General features: G+C 35.0%; 1 protein-coding gene across 4 annotated transcripts in view; it reads left to right on the forward strand.

Annotated features, from left to right (window-relative positions):
- The window catches only part of DMD (dystrophin), a 950,620-nt gene that overhangs the window by 720,497 nt on the left and 208,521 nt on the right, over positions 1-21,602 (forward strand). The window lies entirely within an intron of this gene.

The following is a 21,602-nucleotide window of genomic DNA, read 5'->3' on the forward strand; positions in this document are numbered from 1 at the left end:
CATGAACCTGAACAGTAGATTTGGATGGAAGATAGTTCTATACTTAGTGGTTAATTTTCAATATAAACTATATTTTTATATTTTCTAGTTTAGATTTTTGATTGTAATGGTCCTAAAAAAATTGAATTATCAAGAATTTACAGAAGCTATTTTTTATATCATCATTGAAATGGATAATCTGGCAAAATAGAAGTACCTAAAATTTAGGTGAAATGCTTAGTTTTTAACTGTAATTAAGAATTTTAGAGCCAATTATCTTTTCAACTGATATCTAGGTTTGGTTTTGTTGGTTTTGGTTTTGCTTTTTTTTTTTTTTACTTCCACATGAGAACCATGCAGAACTATAGCTATAGATGACAGGAAAAATACATTTGTACTAGTCCTTTCCTCCATAAATAATTAGTGAAATATATAAAAATATCCATCATGTGAACAATTGCTTTGAACTGTAAGCTTTCTTCTACAGATTTTTCTGCACTAGAGTTGAGGTGTAAGATTAAATTTTCAGTTCTTCTTTTCAGGTTTTTGGGATTTAAATGTCAGATCTTCTAAAGAAGGAGGAATAAAAACTGTTGTATGGACTGCTGTACAGTCTGTTTGATTTCCAAAAAGCAAACACTGTTCTGTTCACTAATATTTGCTGTACAAGAAAATTTTTCTTATGTCTGAAGAAGAAACATTAGAGGCAAAAAGTGGTTGTTATGGGGTTTTTTTACTCTCAAAAGGTTCATACTTGTCCAACAACAGCACAAGAATTTTAGACTTTATTTAAAGCTGATGATTGCAGAAAGAAATATTTTTTAGTGCATTTTGTTGTGGCCTTTTTTCACTTTGGATCAGCTTGCTGATCTGTCTCTATGTAGAAACACTTGGTTCTCTTCCTGGGGCTATCACTGTTTGTGTCCTCCTATTTATATCATTTTTAAGCTTCCAAAAGAAATCTCATAATACAGCAAGCACAAATCGATTTTCAAATGCTCTTCTGAAAAGGAACTCTGACTAATATCTTTCTAAATGCTGGTAGAACTTTTTGGGTGTCCTCAAGTAGAAGCAAATTTCCTAATTTCTATTGTAATAAGGAAATTTCTGTTTAAGTAAACAGAATAAGGCTTGCTTTTTTTTAGAAATCGTAATTGTGAGAGACCATACTTTTTTACTGTAATTTTTTAAGAACTACAGTAAAGTTGCCATTCAAGGTTTATGTCTTTTTCCATTTCATTAAATTATCATGGATTGGAGACATGGCTATTAACTACAATTAATTTAAAATTATGTATCTTTTTACTGGTCCATGTTCTTAGTAATTAGATTGTAATGTTTAGTCAGTCCTCTTATTAGAATAGGGGTTTCAGTGATGACAAATGTTTTAGCTTCAGGAACATTAACAGTCAATTATCTGAACCAAGTGGTGCATTTGTGTGCTCAGGTACCCACCCAGTGCTTGGAGGGAGCTGGCAGAAGTGCCCATCAAGGCCCTTCCCACCATCTCTCAGCAGCCCTGGCTAACCAGGGAGGTTAGCATCGGCTCCAGTTGACTGGAGGTTAGCAAATGAGATGCCCAGCTACAGGATGGACTGGAAGGTGATCTAGGGAACTAACTACAGGCTTGTCAGTCTGACCCTGATACCAAGGAAGGGTATGGAACAGGTCATCTCGAGTGCCATCACAAGGCACATAAAGGACAATAAGGCAATCAAGCCCAGTCACTATGGGTTTTATGAATGGCAGATCATGCTTGACTTGCCTGATCTTCTATGACAAGGTGACCTGCTTAGTGGGCGATGAAAAGCTTTGGATGGTGTCTACCTAGAGTTTACGAAAGCCTTTGTTACACAGCTTCCCACAGCATTCTCTTGGAGAAACTGTCTGCTCATGCCTTAGGTGGGCCAATGTTTCACTGGGTAAAAAACTGGCTGCATGTCTGAGACCAAAGAGTTGTGTTGAATGGAGTTAAATCCAGTTGGTGGTCAGTCACAAGTGGTGTTCCACAGGGTTCAGTGCTGAGGCCAGTTCTTCCTAATAGCTTTATCGATGATCTGGACATGGAGATCAATTACACCCTCAATAAGTTTGTGTAGGACACCAAGTTGGGTGGGAGTGTTGATCATCTTGAGGGTAGGAAGGCTCTGCAGAGGGATATGGACAGATTAAATAGACAGACCAAGGCCAGTTGTCTGAGGTTGAAAAAGGCCAAGGGTTGGGTTCTGCAAAACATTGCTTTTGTAGAAATTCACCATTACTGGAGGGACATACGAGCAAACAAAAATGAAAACTTACACTAGTTTCTCCACTAGTACTTGATAGATTTCTCTGAAGTGATGTATATGAGTTTCATATAAAGTGAATTAACAATGCCAGTAAGTCAACTGGAAACAAAATCTGAATACTAGGGTATCTGTAGCCATGAACTTGAATAGTGTGAAAACAGCCACTGAGTCCTAAAATGTTACAATTCTTTTTTAATCTATTTTTAGAACACAGATATTAAACAGTTTTTGTGATAAAAATTCCCTACACAAATGAAAAAAAACTGGAGTTCTGAGTTCAGTTGTAGCTTTATCTCCTTGTCACTAAAAATCTTTATCTCATCTTTAGTGATCCAGCGGTTTTCTGCTTTACACTCTCAAGCTTTTTTTTTTTTTTTTTTTTAATACAGCTAGGAATATAATGTCTTGCTGTCCAGGAAGTATTTTTTAGTAAGCAGAAGCTGCTTGTATGGGAAAGTCTCACATTTTTAAGTGTTTCTTTTACTTTTCATATTCAAAAACCTTTAGCTCAAATATCACTAATAAAGACTAGTTTTCCCCTAGTACTTAACAGTTCGTTCAGCACAAGGAGAAGGGTGAGACTTACATAACTGCACATTTTTATTACCTGATTATATTATATCAAAATTGTATTATAAGCAAATATATATTTGTACAAATATATATTTGCTGATATAATTTGTCTGAACTGACATCAATGTAATAGTTGAGGTGATTCACACAATTTAAATGCTTCCTGGAGAACTTTCCAGATGTTATGATCCGAGCTATTATTTTATATTTGATATTATTATTATTATTATTATTATTATTATTATTATTATTATTATTATTATATTTTATATTTGATAAGGAGGAAAAATCAGCCACTTCTCATAGACATCACACGAATTTACAAAAATAACAGGTTTTATGATTTAAGTAAATTTCAAATGTTTATTTCAGGGAAAGGAGACAACACCACCACTTTTAAAATTAAAAACAAGTTTGCAAGAGGAGAAATTTTACATAAATTAGTCACTCTATGGAGAGAGTTGTTAAGAAAAGAAAAGCAAAAGCAAGAGAGCAATTAAGTTTTATCACTGTCCACCGGCCCTGGTCTCTGGCTTGGGGGGGGGGGGGGGGGCAGTGGCGTAGGCCCCCCTGTTCCTGCTTGGCTGATGTTCTCCTCTTTTTTTCTTTTTCTGCTGGTGCCAACCTGAACCTGAAACCAAAATAGCATGAGAAGAGAGGGGGGAGGAGAGGGAGAAGAGAGAGCCAGCATCTTCTCCTTTTCTCTTTGAGTTTTTATACAGCAAAAAGGGTTCTGTCTTTTCATAAATCTCTGGCACACACTGGCATAGATTTGCCATCCTGAGAACTTCTCTTTAAATTGTTGGGATCCTTCAGTCTTTGTTACCTTGCTAAAGTTATTAACTTTGTCTTGACAGCGTACCAGGAGACCACTTGATTAGGATTCTTATCTTTAGGCACCCACCAGGCATGATACAAAACAGAAGCTAGTTAAGTTTGGGCTAAAAAATTTTTAACTGAGAATAGATTTGATATATTTTTAAAAGAGTAGAATAAATGTTGACTCAAGAGACAGTTTCATATTTTCAGAGTGTTTATATCACAGGGATACAAGCCAGTTACTCCAAGGAGCTGAGTAATTATGTGCTGCTTTTTATTGTCTGGTTGAAAAACATCATGTGTCCCCATGAGGCCTCATTTGATAAGTAAACATATGAGGGAGAAGAAAATTAATTTTACTTTCTACTTTAATACTTCTAGTGATATGAACTCTCAGCTGTGCTAATTACTCCTCTGGTTTGTCATTTTAGCAATAATTGTATGTGACATTTTCTACAGTTTATGTAGTATTAGAAATGATTTTGAAGCTAGTGCAGACTTATCCTGTTATTTTATGAATGCAATCATTTAATACTAAGCTGTAGTTGAGCTTAATTATAGGGTTTTTGTACTGAAATTTGACAAATTTGAATAATAACTTGAGAATATTTTATGCTATATACACAAGTAACCAAAAGTATCTGAAATAATCTATGATGACTGATGAATTATTGGTAGTGTAGACTGACTAAAGTATGACAGCATATAATAAATGAAGAAAAAGAATAACTTCGGCATGAAATACATAGCAAATTTATTTTTATTACCACCTTCATGGTCACTTAGCTTATAACTTAAGTAGTTTTCCATTAGATGAAAAAGTTTTGCTGCTAAAAATCTGAAAAATATGTAATTCTTGAAGTTGTGCCTAAGAATGTATAGTATGGGCAGTACCCATATTTTCTCACAGTGCTTTTTCATCCATAACAAGGAACATGACCAGTTGGCAAGGCATTCCTGTCTCTTCTGTTCCTGTCTTCAGAGGTCCTCACCTATTTTAGGGTGTCTAATCATCTGTTTTCTCAATAGTAAGCAGTCGAAGTAGGTACATGTCCCTGAACCTTCTTGCTTATTTAGCAGTGTAGGTTCTTTGAGACCACATAATTCTTTCCAACTTTATTTCTAAGAGAATTCACATATAGTTGCCTAGCACAGTTAATTTTTTGACATGATGTATGTATTAGATAATGAACCTGACTAACAGGGAAAAGAGAATCTGTAACATCTTTGATCAGTTCAGTTGACTCTACCAAAAACTGCAATTAATTTTTTTAGTACTTCCTGTCTCTGTTCTTAACTACTTTCTCACTTCTGCTTGAAATTTTCTCATAAAGCCTTAAAAATCAAATATAATATTTTCTCACCTTCTTGTTGTTTTGTTTTTTTTTTTAATTTAATCCCTCAGATTAGCCTTTTGCACTAATCTGTTATGGATTCTGAAATAAAATCTGTTCTGTAATATCTGAAATAGGATAACAAATTTCGGAGCCATCTTACTACATTGTCTAATTAATAGAAGAGAAAATCCAAAGTCTAAATTGTGGCACAAGTGCTATTCCAGCCTAATGTAAGACAGGGCAAGATGTTATCTCCGACTGAAAATTTACCATATGGATTTTGCAAAATACTTTGGGGTTGCTCAAATCATGAAACAGGCTGTCCAGAGAGGTTGTGTCACCTCCATTACTGCAAATCTTCACACTCTGGCTGGACATGGCTTGTTCCAAGCGAGGGGGTTGGATAAGATTCTGTCCAGAGGTGCCTTCCTGCTTTGATTGTTCTGTGACTTTCATGATCTCTGATCTGGTCACATAAAAAAGGTAATATAATCTGTCATTAATTTTTACTTAATTATATACATGAAAAAGTTTTAATATAAGCAAGTAAAAAACTGAAAACTTCCTGGATATTTCTTAAGAAAATTTCATGAGCATCTCCCAGGTGTTCCTGTGTGATGTGCTAAAGTGAGTGAGAATTTAATAGTAAGGAAAAAAAAAAAGATGAATTGAGAAGAAAGTAATGCAGAGAATAAAAATAAATATATATATATATTAATTACTCTTCTTAGTGGATGCTGATGGGGAGATTAAAAGGTCAAATCTACAAATAAGCAATTAAAGCAATACCAGTATTTTGAGAGCACCACAGAGTGCTCTTAAAAATTGGGTTTTCTTTCATCACATAAAGAATTCGAAATCTGTAACCTTTGGACTCCAGGAGTTTTTTCCTCTTAATCCATTACTCTGAAGAAATCTTTATTTTAGTTATAAATGGTTACCATGCAAACACAAGTAGTTACTTGCTTGAAGTAATTATTTTTTTAATTGCTATTTAACTTCGTAGAGTATTATCAGATCAATGGTGTTGTTTATACAGAGTGGGAACTGTTAGCACAGTTCTGAACTGAGATCTCCTGCAGACTGTAGTCCTTCTGATCAGATCTATTCACACTGGGTTCCTAGTCTGGTGGTAAAGCCATATATTTTGGTAAAAGAATAGGGGTTTCTACAATGGATTGTACATCTATTTTTAACTGAATGCATTGAATGGAGGGGAAAGAAGTACTTTACAATAGAAAAAGGTAGCTTCTGATATCTCTGACAACATAGTAGTGTGTGGTGTGTATTAATGTGTCTGAAGCACATTTTATGAACCACAGATAGATGTGATAGATGCAATAATCCAGTAGCTTAAAGGGCCAAAGACAATTTTAACATAGTTTAATGTCATACCACTCAACTACATTATAGCTAATATGCTGACATAGAAAGCATAAAGAGAAAGACATCATTGATTCAAAAAGTATTTAATCTAGAGCCCTACAAAAATGAGTAAAACGGGTGAAATCTTTTGAGATTTTGATTTAGTTCCATGCAAATAACAATGCCAATTTTGGTGTCGTATATTAGGCAAGAGACTGCAAACAAGAAAAAAGAAGTGTCTTCCTTTAATTTCTCATTAGTATATGTTCTCACAATCAAGGTAAAAGAAAAATCTCATTTCTCAAGTTTGCTAAATAATATAGTACATGCCCACTTGATTATGTTTTTCCTCTTTAAAAGTTTATTGAGCACAGCAGATGAATGGTCCTAAGTTTCCACTTGCAGATCAGCGTTCAAACCCTACCAGCTTGAAACACAGTTTTTTCAAAGAGAGATAAGATGCAGAAAGATTCTACAGCATTAAATGTGAGGTTATGTTGTATTAAGTAAGATTATTGGAGAAGAGTATGGAAAATCACAAATAAAAGTGAGGCAGAATGGGTAAACTGTAAACCTACGTTCCTGAGTAGGTTCCAATTCCTGTAATTTCTCCTGACATTATAATTACTCTAGTATATCTTATCCCTGTTTGTGTGGGCTTTTCTAAAATAGGATCTCCCACATCCAAAGTGAGTGCATGGGTTTTCTCAATCTTTCTCAGTATATTGCATGTTTCACTGTAGTCCATGAGCTGGAAGTGATAGGAGTGAGACTGGGTGGTTACCAAAACTGAAGACTTCTCACATTTGATCTTCCTGTGATCATCAGTGTTTATTGATATGGTGTGTAATCTGCTATGTAATTTTTTTTCCATTTACATTAAATTGTTCGTAGTTGATTTATTTGAAAAGTGAATAATCAATAAAAACTGTTTGCAGAAACACAGTGGTAGTTTTTTAATATTTTATTCTGATGAGTTTGAAGGGATATCTATGTCTTTTGCAATTATATCAGATACCAGACTATTCCAAACACATGACTGAAGCACATATAATTTTTTTTTTAGTAATAAAGAAAAAAGCTTGTACTGTGATAATTGACTTGTTAATATAAGAAGGATAAATTACATAGCACATAACTGAGGAACAGTATTAATTTCTGCTTAGGGCAGCTAACTTCCTGAATACATGAGAATTCAGTGACCTACAAAGAATACATATAAAGAATAAAATAAAATCACAAATGCTTTTCAGAGAAAAGTGCTACTTGTTTTATGAAAGATTTTTAAACTGTACTGACAAAAACAACAGTTTTCTGCTAGATGCTTCAAAATTTTCCTTTGTATGAGTATACAGCTGCCATAGCACAGGTTTTCTGCCTGTGAATTCACATAGTTTACAATACTAACTATTCTGTGCTATGCATTATGCAGCAGTTCTATACTCCTACTACCTAAACTGATAGCTTATTTGACAATAACTTTGTCTATATCATCACCAAATGAGTGCCCTGCTTCATTTTCTGACAGTTTAGACTACCTTTCAGATGCTGACAAGAAATTGAATCTCTTCTGTCAGTACAAAGTTCCATATGAGCTTTTATCCTTTTTGCCACATTTTTCATTTGAATCCTGTATTTTCATTGGATATCATTTCATGTTTGTGTGTTTTCTCTTGGGTGCCTGATTTCAGTTTACTGCTCGTCACCACAGAAGTTGCCATTTATTCTACAGCCGAAATGAAAGAATAACTTTTTTTTTATTAGAGTGCTTAGTAGTACAGCAGTATTATTGCAGTCTGTTTTGTAACAATGCCAGTGGGTTCCTCACCTGTTATCACTGAAAATATTAGTATCTTTCTGGAGGAGGACCGTTGTCCTGCTTTACAGCAATGATGGAATTATGTAAGGAGATTCTAAATTCATATTCAGGATTTCATTTTTGGGGAAAATATATGTTGTTTGGGAATTCTGGAAAGCCAGCATTCAATTATACTTAGTTATCATAGTTTAACTACATTTTGTCTTAGTGAAGTTAACTAGATTTAGCCTTACCTGCTCTGAAATTGTTAGTATAATAGTTGTATTTTCAGAATAGTGTTATGAAAATGTATACCTACTTGAATATGCGTTAGTACCCTTTCTAATATTTATGATTTTTTTTGTGTTGTCAATTCTCTTATTTTATGTATACTTTTCTCTGTAGGAGGAATCATCTGATGTTATGATATCTAACAAGTACCTTAAAATAACAACACTGAGCTGTTTTGCATGAGATTGATTAACAGTATTAGAGCCTAGGACACTGGAAGTCAGATGTAGGCTCACATAAATTCTAGGTTCTCCTATAAATATTCTATTTTTATACATTCTCTTATACTTTATATCTGTTCTTGATTTAGGATTATAAAATTTTACCTTCTGAACTAAACATCTTTTTTAAAGAACCTTGTCACTTGTGGATTTTCATTAGGTGAATTTAGGAGGATATATGTCCTTAAACATAAATATGAGCAGCCACAAGCATTTCTGTTGGATTCCAGGTATCAGTTGCTACATCCTGAATAACCAGATTATAGAAATAGAGTCATGTCATCTCTTCAGTGTTTTATCTGCCTTGACATTTTTGAGGCTATGTAACCAGTCTGGTTCGTATCTGTTTCCTGTCCTTACTGGAATACTGTAGGGGGTAGGGTTGGAAAGTCAGCTTCTGACACCTAGTTTTGTGTGTCAGCAGTGTTTAAGTTCCCATTAAGGTTAGCAGAATCAGTGGAATCTGATTCTGCTGGCTGTAGTTATCCCATTGTCTTCATCTCCCTGGCAATCAAACAACAGGGAGAAATGTTTGTATCTGCTCCCACCATGAAGAATGCCCAAGAGATGTGTCTGAACTTGCATCACTGCAGTGGTTTGTGCCACCCAGTTCAGCTTGGTTGCTCTTCTACACAGATGACAGTATGAGAGAATCACTTCCAGAGGGCTGGTTAGCCCAGCTCAAATGGGACTCTTTGCCCTCCAGAGAATCATAAATCATAGAATCGGCTGGGTTGGAAGGGACCTCAGAGATCATCAAGTCCAACCCTTGATCCCTTGATCTGCAGTTACCAGACCATGGCACTGAGTGCCACATCCAGTCTCTTTTTAAAGATCTCCAGGGACGGAGAATCCACTACTTCCCTGGGCAGCCCATTCCAATGCCTAATCACCCTCTCCGTAAAGAAATTCTTTTTAATGTCCAACCTAAACCTCCCCCGGCACAACTTGAGACCATGCCCTCTTGTCTTGCTGAGAGTTGCCTGGGAAAAGAAACCAATCCCCACCTGGCTACACCCTCCTTTCAGGGAGTTGTAGAGAGTGATGAGGTCTCCCCTGAGCCTCCTCTTCTCCAGGCTGAACAGCCCCAGCTCCCTCAGCCTCTCCTCACAGGATCTGTGCTCGAGTCCCTTCACCAGCCTAGTTGCCCTCCTTTGGACCTGCTCCAGGACCTTGATATCCTTCCTGAACTGAGGGGCCCAGAACTGGACACAGGACTCGAGGTGTGGCCTCACCAGGGCTGAGTACAGGGGCAGAATCTCTTCCTTGGACCTGCTGGCGACGCTGTTCCTGATACAGGCCAGGATGCCATTGGCTTTCTTGGCCACCTGGGCACACTGCTGGCTCATGTTCAGCTTCCTGTCCTCAGGACTTAGACATATGAGTAGCTAAATGTATAAATGCGTATTGTGTACTGGCTTAAATGTTGATAGTGTTTATTTTATTTTAAAAATTTAAAATTTATTTCATTTATTTCATTCTTGGATATTACAGCTTTTTAGTGGAACATTGCTAAAGGAGTAAATATGAGAGTTAACTAGTAAGTAGGCAGATTAAAGATATAAACTATATCCTCTTCAGAAATACCGTATTTTGTCTTCTATATTAAACCTACTTAATATTAATTTCTACCTCATGGTGCTGGGTTAGGCACCATTTTAATGACTTTTTTCTGAAACTACTTCATAGTTAGCAAAAATAATACTTCCTAGAGGACTTAGGAAAAAAAAAAAAAAAAAAGGAAAAAAAATTGATTCACTAAATTTCATTGTTGAACTTCAAAGTTGTTTTGCTGAGGTACAGTACACTATTTTCTGTACTTTTTAAAGTGTATTTCACTGAACTATAAAAGTAATGCCAAATCCTTTCTTCCCATAAATTGGAAACCTTCTGGAAGCTTCATATCAAAGCTATGAAATAAACCTGTTCTCACTTACATTACATCAGTTAGGGGCACAACTGTACATTAAGCTCAATGGACCATCTTTTAACTGTGGTGTTGTAATACCAGACTCCATCAATAGGAGTTCCAAGGGTGTTTCAATTCCAGCTTGTTGATTAGATTTAAAAGAAACCATTTTATTTTAGCCTTCAGTTTGTGGGACAAGTGATACTGTTGAGGGTTAACACAGCCTGAGCACAAGTGCCAAGAAATGCTATTTCTGCAACAGGAATTACTACATGGCAGCTTTTTACTTCATTATCTTGTATTTCCTGTTTGACACCTAACCTATGTGTTTTACACCCAGGTGTTGCTGGGCTGTGTGCTGCTTCAGGCAAAGAAAAAGAAAAAAAAAAAAAAAAAGAAAAAAAAGGATAATTACTCAGTTTTAATTCAAGTCTGTGACTGGGGCATGAAAGAAAGGCTGCATGTTGTTCTTAGAACAGCTTGCAGCTGCAGTTATGCTTCCACAGTTATGAATTCCTTGCACTAAGCCTAATCCTGGAAGACTCAAATCCTGTTGATATCAAAAGGAATTTTGCAGATCATCAACACCTATTGTAGCTGGCTCAGTATAAAGACTCTGAACCAGGTGTTGGGGTGAGATAGAGGAAAGGGAGAGGAAGTTATTTGTTTTCCTTTTTTTTTTTTCTTTTTAATTTATTTTTTTTAGGATGGTTAGATTTTTTTTTTTTTTTAGATCAACACCAGACTGGAGATTGTTATTTTCCATACTAAACAGGGTTAAATATTTGGAAGAAAATATACTAATATTAATCAGATTTTCTTAAGAGACATTTTTATTCTCAATTTCTTTCTTATAATGTGTTTCCTACTTTTTAATTGTTTTGTAACTTCTGCTGTGTTTCTGAACAACTGGGAACAAATAGAGTTAAGGTGAACTTGACAGATGTAGAAAAAATTATTTTATGAGTTGAGTTAAAAAAACTTGGTAGAAATCTGTCTTTATTAACATACTTTTTTGCTGACAATTTCTCTGTGTTCATTATTGCTTATAGCACTGTAAATTAATTTAACATGAAATGATAAAAATGTTGCTTTTGAAATATTTCTCATTAAATTATGATAAAAACACTACAATAAATAATACAAAAGAATGCCTCTGCTAGAAGCTTCTGTTTGCTCAATTATTGCTGTACCAGGAGTAAAATATTGCAGCTAACTCAGAGGCAATGTTATTACAATTATATATTAAAAAAAAATTAATTCAAAACTTTCAAAAAGTAACATAAAAAAGAGATCACAGGTTGGATCCTTGGAAAGCTAAATCTCTATTTATACTTCTGTTAGGGGCTTGGGCAAGACACTGAAGAGTATTTTACCTTGAATCTATAAGGCTCATGGGTAGGCAGAAAAAAATTGTCTTAAATTACTGAGGTATTTCTGATTTTATGGTTTTAGTCAAATAACTGTCACTTCACATTACCTGATGAGAATATCTTTTGTTTTATTTTGGTCTTGGCTTTGTAGTTTGGTCTTCATATTGCAATAGGGAATATTTTCCATATAGCTCTTTGTTGCCTGGGGTGCTGACAACATTCTTTCTGCTTCAGGTGTTATCTCAATTCCCTCCCTTTTCAGTTATCTGATTTAGCTCCAAGCCTAGATTGTTCCAACCTTACTCCTCTGTACTGTCTCTGATTAGACTTTAAATTAATTTAAAGAGATGCTATACCATACAGGATGGGTGTTACAAGCAGTAAGTTGCCCTGAAATTACTGATGTTTTGTCTGTCTTACCCATCAGGAATAAAATGACAGTATTTAAAGTCATTGACAAGTGACATATCTTGAAAATTAACATAAAATTACATATTTACTGTTATGATAATGACTTAGTTGATATTTTATTTAATTTAATTTAAGGGATAATCTATTAATATATAAAAGTAAAATAAAATTAAAAAGTGGTGCTAAAATATCCAAGCCATAGAAAGGCAATAAAATATGATACAGAATAGCTTCAGTGATACCATTATGTGGTTTGGGTTGGTTTTTGTTTGGTTGGTTGGGCTTTTTTGGGTTTGTTTTTTGTTTGTTTTTTTTTTATTGGAATTGTTATCAGAGAGTTCTAGTCGTTATTTTGAAATCAACAAGATGCCTTAAGTATGTTGATTTATAAAGAAGTAACAGACAGAAAAAATTGTTATTTTCCAGAAATTTCAGGGCATTCCTTGGTGATTCTATAGCACTCTGATGTCTTAATTTTCTTCTGCAAGAAAGGTAGAAGTGGTATCTTCTGTCTGCTGTGAGAAATATTAAACAGGTCTCATTTATGAATAATTCATTAACATCATCTAGAAAATATATATTGAGCATGCAGTTGTGATAGGTTAAGATGATCCTCAGTGACATGAACCGATGAAGTCAGAAAGCTATTTTAAATTTTTTAATGTATTTAGTGTACCAGAGATACATATATAATGAACTTGCTGTAGAATATATATTATTGTAAGCTACACATACAGTCAGTGCACACATCTGTTTGTATATATGTATGTATGTGTGTAATTTTTTATATATATTTTTTTATTAAAATAGTTCACATTTGGTTGGCAGTCTCCAGAATGTATTCTAGGATACACTTCTAGGATAGTATTTATAGGATAGTGTGGACACCAAGTAGACTTAAAAGTAGATTTATTGAAAGATAAAACAACTTTTGTTCTAAAACGTTGTGGATACTAACAGTCTTGAAGATAAAATATTTACAATATTTTCAAAATATTGGATTCATTTGTGCCTTCCTACATGCCTGAAGGAGCTGGGAGACCTTGAACACCTTCCAGAATTTCCGAGCACAGTGCCCCCATGCCACTTCCCCCCTCTCTTATGAAAGATGTTACTGTAACAGTTTACTGTCTGGGTTATTCCCAGTCATTTTAGGTCTGAATATTTTGGGAAATAGGGAAAGTAGAACTGAAAAATTTGTGTCTTCCTACAAGTCTGCTATTCTTGCTGACTTACACCTGGACAACCAAACAATATGTTTATACTTGACAATCTTCAACAACGTAGTTTCTGAAATCAAATGTTTGAAGTTGTGTTATACTTAGGAACACTTCAAGAGCTTCATACATCCACTTGGGCAAAAAAGAGGTAATGCTGAGTGGCCTCTGTGATACTGCTCCTGTTAGCAATATTGAATGCTGTTAATTGCTTCAGCACATTCTACAGAGCAATTATTTGCTAAAATTATTTTATAATTTAAAATGTCTCTGAAATCATAAATGTCTCATGGCATATTAATGAACTGGGAGTGGCTAAATTTTAAATTATTCCCTGTTCATCACCCTTAACAGACACAGAATACTGTGCTATTTTAAGTTATTTAGTGCTATACTTACAATATCTATTTTGAGTTAAAATAACTATACAAGTAATTTTTTTTTCATATTAATTTTGGTCCCTATTCCTTCAGTTTTGCTCCAGCATTGCCTGCTGTTCAGAATGTGTTTCAGTGGTTCATGTCATAGTGATATTGCTGTCCTGAATCAGTGAATTGCTGAGCTTGTGATAGTCTTAATTGTTTGAATCATTACCAGGTTTGCAGTCAGAGAAGTCTTTACCATAATTGACTGTTTTCCTATGAAATTAGAGATGCAATTAGATTGAGGGCTGTTCTGTGCTGAAGGTGCAGAGAGATAATTATGATATGCTTTTCAATAATATTGCAGGAAAATTGTTATGATAAGAGGATGAAGAGTTAGCACTGTAGTAATACTCAAACTTCTTTTCTAAGCAGTGAGAAAATGTTTTCTAATGAATATCACACTTGCATGGGTTGGCTTCATGTGGTCTACGTGAGTTATTCAAGAGGATTCCGGGCTTTTTAGCTAGATTTTCCTAGTTAACTCTTAATTTATTTGAAAAATACAAGGAACATGTTAGTGTTCTATGGTTTAGGATAACGAGACAAAATATGAGAAAATTAACGGCTAGAATATGCATCCAATTAAACAGTAGAGAATTACCATTACCTTAGGAAAATGATTCTGAAAGCAAACAAAACTCATTGGCTTTAATGCTACGGTGAGATGAGTATAAAGATTAAGATTTTGCCTTCTCCAGCCTTAATAGGATTGCATTCAGTCCCAAAACATATCAGTTAGGGCTAGTTTTAGACCTGTTTGAATTCCTTTGATGGAAATAAATCTTCAAAATTAAAATTTTTCAGAGTAATTAGTTCATTTTAATGTCATTTTTAGAGCAACGTGTTGAACCGTTTTGGCTTGCTTGTTTCATTACAGTGACTTGTTCTTAGGAAATAAAATATTACATTTTGATGTGCCTATTATAGCAAAATATCATTTTGACATGTATACAGTATATTAATATTCTTTTTTATGATTTTGTGATGTTATCAAGATAAAGGGTGGCATAGTTCTGAGTCATAGCTGTCTCCCTCAATCAGTGTTATACTGTACTTTCAGGGTTTCAATAATTCAGTATTCAGAGACTCAGAAGTCTTATTCAGAGAGCAAGAGTTTTCTTGAAATTCTCAGAATGTGCTTTAAATGAAAGGAAGAAGCCACAACAGACCAAGAGTAGTGTTTAATATCTTATTATTTGTGTTCTTTCGTAAGCTACAGAGAGCTAAGAAGGAGTGAAACATTTGAATGAAGATGGAATATATAAAATTTCAGACCAGATAAAAGAAAAAAACACTCTTCATCTGTCTGTATCACTTAATCTTTATGTAGCTACAGGAAAGGCAATGTATTTTATACTGAATCTATCTGAAAAAGGAGACTAAAAACAAGATCATCTGTATTTATCTGAACTTAAAAATGGTTTCAATGTGTAGCTACAGAGGCATGCACGCATTTTTATTTAAAGTTTTTAACCTGTCCTTAACACAGCAGTAATACAACAGCTACAATTTTAGTTACATTTCAGTTAAAATTGCTTTTTGCATACCTAAATACAGTGCATAAGTCAAATGAACATGAACACCAACATGTAATTGTACCACTAAGTGCTCTTTCTAGAGTTGCCAGTGTGTGAGTTGTCTTCAGTAGGAACTCAACTATTTTTACATCATAAAAACATCATTCTAACTAATCTTCAGTCTAGAATACAAATGCTATTTTTTACCTGCACTGTAGGTGTGTAAATGATTAGACAAATCAAAACTCTATATTTGAAATTATAAAGTAACCCTAATTTTTTTCAGGTTTCCAGAATATTTCTTAAAGTTGATGGCTTTGAGCAATATCTGTTTGTGCTGCTTTGTCTTCTTAATTCCAAAGCAGAGAGGGTAATAAACAGAACTTGTAAAAGTGCATATATCAATCCTTTATGTGTATACCAATTATGTGTGTACTATACCTATCACACTGCATTCTGAAACTTCTGCTTTATAAAACCTTGGGGAAATGTGACTGTTAAGAGTAATTAATTCTATTAGTCCTAATAGAGATAATTAACCATGAGAAATACTATCTTTTCCCTTTAACTTAGTGTAAAGGTATTTCTTAAAGAGTGTAATCCTACTTGAAGTTGTCCTAGCATGGATTATGGCCTCTACAAAATGCCATTCTTTGATGATTTCTTAACTTCAGTGAGACTCTTCATGAGTACCTGTGCTTATATTGTCATCATGGAAAATGGTGCTGTAAAATTAATGCTGTAAGACATAACAGTTTCATGTATATGATCAGTTCTTTTAATTTCTTGCTTGCTTCCAACACTTCTGCAGGAAAAGAAAGATTGAGGCATTTCCATTTCTCTTTCCAAAGGGATACTGGACATCGTTAGCACTTGGCAAAATGATGCAAGGTGGCTTTTACTTCCACCAAAACTTTCTGACTCCTATTTCATCATTAGAACTTTTTTTGTGGGATTTCACTCTTTACTAGTTATAATAGAGAAATTTACCCACAGTATCAGGAAATGGTATTTTTGAATGTTAATATAATGACCGCCATTGAAGCTTCCTGCAAAGTTTAACTGTAATACAAGCTATTTGAAACCTGGAACTCTTTACAACAAATAGGTACTAATTAATGCTGAATCACAGTGGAATTCCTATTGGGCTATTTATTGTACATACATAAAATGAAGTGATTAATGTTATTTAGCTATCTTTTGAATACTTTTATGATGAGATACTGGTTCTGGTTTATTAAACTGGAATAGCATCACCAAAAGAGAGCTTTAATAGATACATTCTGTGCTGCTGTGAGTTAACATAGAAATTATTCTGTCAAAATAATTTCAATATTTTTGTTTCTGTTTTTGTTTTTGCATTTGATAGTACAAATTTGTTTGCTTCATTTGTATTTATTTCTATGTAGAAGAGCTAATAGAATACTCTGAAAGTTGTCAAGATAATATCAGGTGATTTCCTGGTTAACATAAAAATAGAACTTCATTTGATACTCATAGTCTTAGAATATGGAACTAAATATTACTACATGGCTACTTAAAAATGGGACTAAAACTTATAGAAGCATAACTAAACCTTTCATGTACTGCTTCTAAAGTATAATTAAACAGGCAAATTTGAATGTGGATAAAAGTTAAGGCTCTTTCAAGAAAGACAGTTTTCTCATGAAAATACTAGTTTTGAAAATTGCCAGAGCAACAGTGCTGTTTCCTGGATTTTGTGATGTTGAAGGGTTGTCATACATGGGTGCAGGTTCTAGGGTCTCTGAAATAAAATATTTAGTTAAAAGGAATTGATGTTCTAAGCCATAAAATGGCTTTGGTTCTTCAGAGGAAGCATGCCTCTGAATAAAACCAGTGGTAATGCAGCAGAGAAAAAGCAGAGTAAAATATTAAGCACAATTACCCTTAAATCTGATTTAAAAGTATTTAATATAGCTAATCTGCAGGGGTACTCCTTTTCTGATTTGTTATAAAAGGTATTTGCAATAATTTAGAGTTTAAAGAGAAAGGAAAAAGAGAGAAGATTTTGCCATTTAATAGTCTGATTCATTTAGCTCTTCAAACAAAAAATCACTGACCATTGGCATATTATGAGCATATACTTTATGTAAGGGCAAGCTAGTTTGGTTTATATATCTTATAAATCTTATATATGGTTCTATGTATCTTATATTGAAGGAAAATTCATTTATTTATACTGTAGTAGGGGGATGTGAATTTAACCTTTGCTCTCAAGAAGTATTTTCCAAATACATTCTCTCCAATTCTGCCCTCACTCATGTGTTTCTATTCCTTCCCTTTGGACTAGCGAGGCTGCTGATGCAAGACTGCTGGTATGTCCATTCTAGTTACATTATGATTTTTTTTTTTTTTCAATTTAAAATTACTCTAGAGATTCCAAGCTGGAATCTTGAAGTGGAGGGGCAGTTAGGGTAAAAGGGGCAACAAAGACCGTCCCTTTTGATGGCCTGTAGGACTGGTTCAACTGTCTTATGAAATGGCACTCAGAAAAAAAAGATATGTCTGATTTTTAGCATTCTTTAATCTGGAATTAAGACCTCTTCTGTTAAGTAGTAGTTTAATTTTCTTTAAGAGACACCACCAGTACCAAAGGCAGAATAACTCGAAAAGATATCATTGACATTCTCTTCAATTTGTTTTATCATTATTTTTAGGAAGTACAGGCAAAGGGAAATTCCACAATGGGAAATCCTAAACAGTAACCAGAACCTACTCTATTGTCCACTGAGAATTCTTGTTTCTTAGCCAGAAAATTAGGTTTCTTCTTTAGAAATCTGTTCTGAAATATGCTAGACTTTGGCTATTTGCTGGTGTTGGATATTAGATGTTATAAGGATATGACCTTCAAACTCCTGATTTTCTTAGTTTATATTCCACACAGTTTTGGCATACAGCTTTACTGACAATATGTGCTCAATTCCCCTTTTTGAGCATAAGATGGTCTGAGATCAAAAGCCAACTCTCCTTTTTCGGGTGTGAAAATTAGATATTTGTAGCCTGTATAAATTCCCTGTTTCCCAACACTGACACAATTTTGTTATACTAAACTGCAAAGCACTGAATTTGTATTTGTTTATTTGATAGTGTATGTGTATTTCCAGTGCAGGCACCTCATGAGTTTGTAGTAACAGGGTCACAGAGAATGCCTTATGAAACCAGAAAATGCTTGGCTATCGTACCAGAACTGAACAAAATAAATTTTGTGAATAAGGCAAAGAGTCCTTTTTGCCTTTAAAAGAAAATTCACTGGCTACATACACATGCATGAATGCACATTCTTTCTTCCATGTGCTCACACTAAGAATGTTGCCATGGTTTAATCCCAGTAACTAAGCCCCACACTGCTGCTCACTCAATCTCACCATGCCCACCCCTCCCTTCCCTCCTCCCAGCCTCCTCCACAATGGGAGACAATCAAAAGGACAAAAGCTGAGATAAAGACAGTTCAACAGGTACAACAAAAGCCATACACACAAGCAAAACAAGGAATTAATTCGGCACTTCCCATCGATGGTGTTCACCCATCTCCAGGACATCAGGGCTCTCTCACGCTTAACAGTTACTTAGGCAGAAAAATGCTGTCACTATAAATGTCCTTCCTTCCTTCCTCCCTTTCCTCCCTTCCTTCCCTCCCTTCCTTCCCTTTCTTCTTCTTTCCCCAGGTTTACATGCTGAGCATGACATACAAGGGTGTAGGATATCCCTTTGGTCACTTGGGGTCAGCTGTCCCAGCTGCATCCCCTCCTAACTTCTTGTGCAATGCCAGCCTACTCAATAGTGGGGTGAGAGGCAGAAACGGGCTGGACTCTGTGTGAGCACTTCTCATCAGTAACTAAAACATTCCTGTGTTATCAGCACTATTTTAGGCAAAAATCCAGAACGTAGACCCATGTAGTGAAATGAGGCAACCAGGTGTTCCAGCAGAGACTCACGAGTAGTGCTCTAAGCCTATAGCCCTCAGAGTTGACTAGCCTGGATCGGTGCTGTTACTCCCAGAGCGACTGACCTCTCTGCTGGCTAGCTCAGGACTGAGCCGAGCTTGTGTCTCAGGCCTCACCTTTTATTGGCCCCCTGGTCCCGCTCTAATCAGGCACAGGTGGACTTAACACAACCTCATGCTCACTCCCTGGGAACTAGTGGCACCTGGTTGCCTCATTTCACTACAGACCCATACAAACTACTGTGGGGGAAATTAACTCTATCCCAGTCAAAACCATCACAAATAAAAGCAATTTAAAAGAAATGGAGAGTTGGAAAATCATTTTAAATGATACTATCATGAAGCATGTTCATGCCTGCTGTGTCTCATGAGACAGAAGATAAGTCTTTTGTTGTACGTTTGACATATTCCTGGTTTCATTATCCTCCTCTCACTCTGTGTAACACAGCACCACTGCAGCTGTTGTGGAGTTGCAGGTACGTCTAATTAATTATAAAATACAGTGCCACCCTAAAAGCAGACTTCTACTGTGCCAGCAGTTACAGGATCCTGCCACTGCTTGTGCTCTGAGCAGTTGTTTCAGCTGATGTCAAGTGTCAGGGTACTACCATGCCTCTGGGGCTCTGATGCCATTTGGAAAGGGACAGCCATTTTCAGTTTATGGACACTTAGTAATGCCTTGCCAGTTACTGCTCATCTGTGACTCAGTGCTGATGTTGAATTTTGTGTGTTCAATTGACCCAAGTCTACTTGGGTCACTCCTACTTTTTGAGCAGATTTAAAAGTTTTGTTTGCATTTGTCCATGATGTACCATGTATTTTGCTGTCTGTTGTTTGTATGCCAGGTGCTTATTTTACAGAAATGCATACAGCATATAGAATAAAAAATCACAATAAGCTCATCTTTTTCAAGTGATAGGTAGAGCAAGGTAAGCTATAATGCTCTTTAACTTCCATTTAAAATGGTGATTACAGCAGTCTTGGTGGTCAAAACAGTAGCAGGTTAGAAATCAGAATTAGGTTTCCATGAGGGTAGAGTTTTACTCTCTTTTTCTAGAATCAAAGCAGGTATTTAAAGAACTCTGAAAATGGCTCTTAAAATTAAAAAATATATATTTTAAAATATTAAACAATATTTAATATTTAAGTTAAATTATTTAAAAATTAGATTTAATAATAATATTTTAATAATTTAAAATTACATTAAAATTTAAATTAAATTATTTTAAAATATTCAATATTTTTATTGAATATTTATTCAATTTATTCAATATTTTAAAATATTCAATATTTTAAAAATATTCTAAAATTTTTAAAAAATTAAAATTTAGAATCCTTTCTGTTAGGGTGGGGGTTTTCTTAGTTTGTTTGTTTTCTTTCTTTTTTCTGTTAACCAAGGAAGAAATCCCATGAGCTAGTAGAAATTATTTTCTGGGCATCGGCTGATGGATGAATTTTGTCTAAGATAATTATGTTAGCTTTGGTAACACATTTTGGAAGTATGGCTTTCAGTATAAATGTGCTTTTGCAAGTTTCTGGAAAATGTGTAAGCAATGTAGAATTTTCTACTAGACTATGAGAAAAATGTTGGTTATGATATTGGTGCTGTTGCATTTCAGAATCCACTGGTTAACAAAGATGGGTGGGGAAGACAGAATAAACAAAAAATCCCTCAGTTGGCTCCCTCCACCTGCCCCAACCCAGGAAGGATATAAGTTCCATAACTTAGCCTCAATATTTGGCCAAAAACCAGAATTTCTGCCTGACGATTAAATTTTTCAATTTGGTATTAGCCTGAATTAGACCAGAATTAAAAATCATCTAATCTACCTTGAAATTAGACTTGTTCTGGAGTTTATCAATTTCTCAGTTAACTTCCAAAAACCTCTAGTAGCAATGTCCTGTAGGCTAGCAACAACAATATCCAGAACTTTCAGTTCTAGAAGAAAGCCACCAACCTTCAGCTGTGTCACCTCCTTACACCGAGGTGTAGCAGACACTGAGGGAGGGAGGTCCCTGAGGAGCTGCAGTTCCTAGGAGGATGGGGTCTTTGTTAGTGTGCAGTTCTCTAGGAAACAAGAAAGAGCTTCAGCTCCACCTTAGTTTTCATAGAAT

This window comes from Calypte anna, chromosome 1 (genome assembly GCF_003957555.1).
Source record: "Calypte anna isolate BGI_N300 chromosome 1, bCalAnn1_v1.p, whole genome shotgun sequence".
NCBI lineage: Eukaryota > Metazoa > Chordata > Aves > Apodiformes > Trochilidae > Calypte > Calypte anna.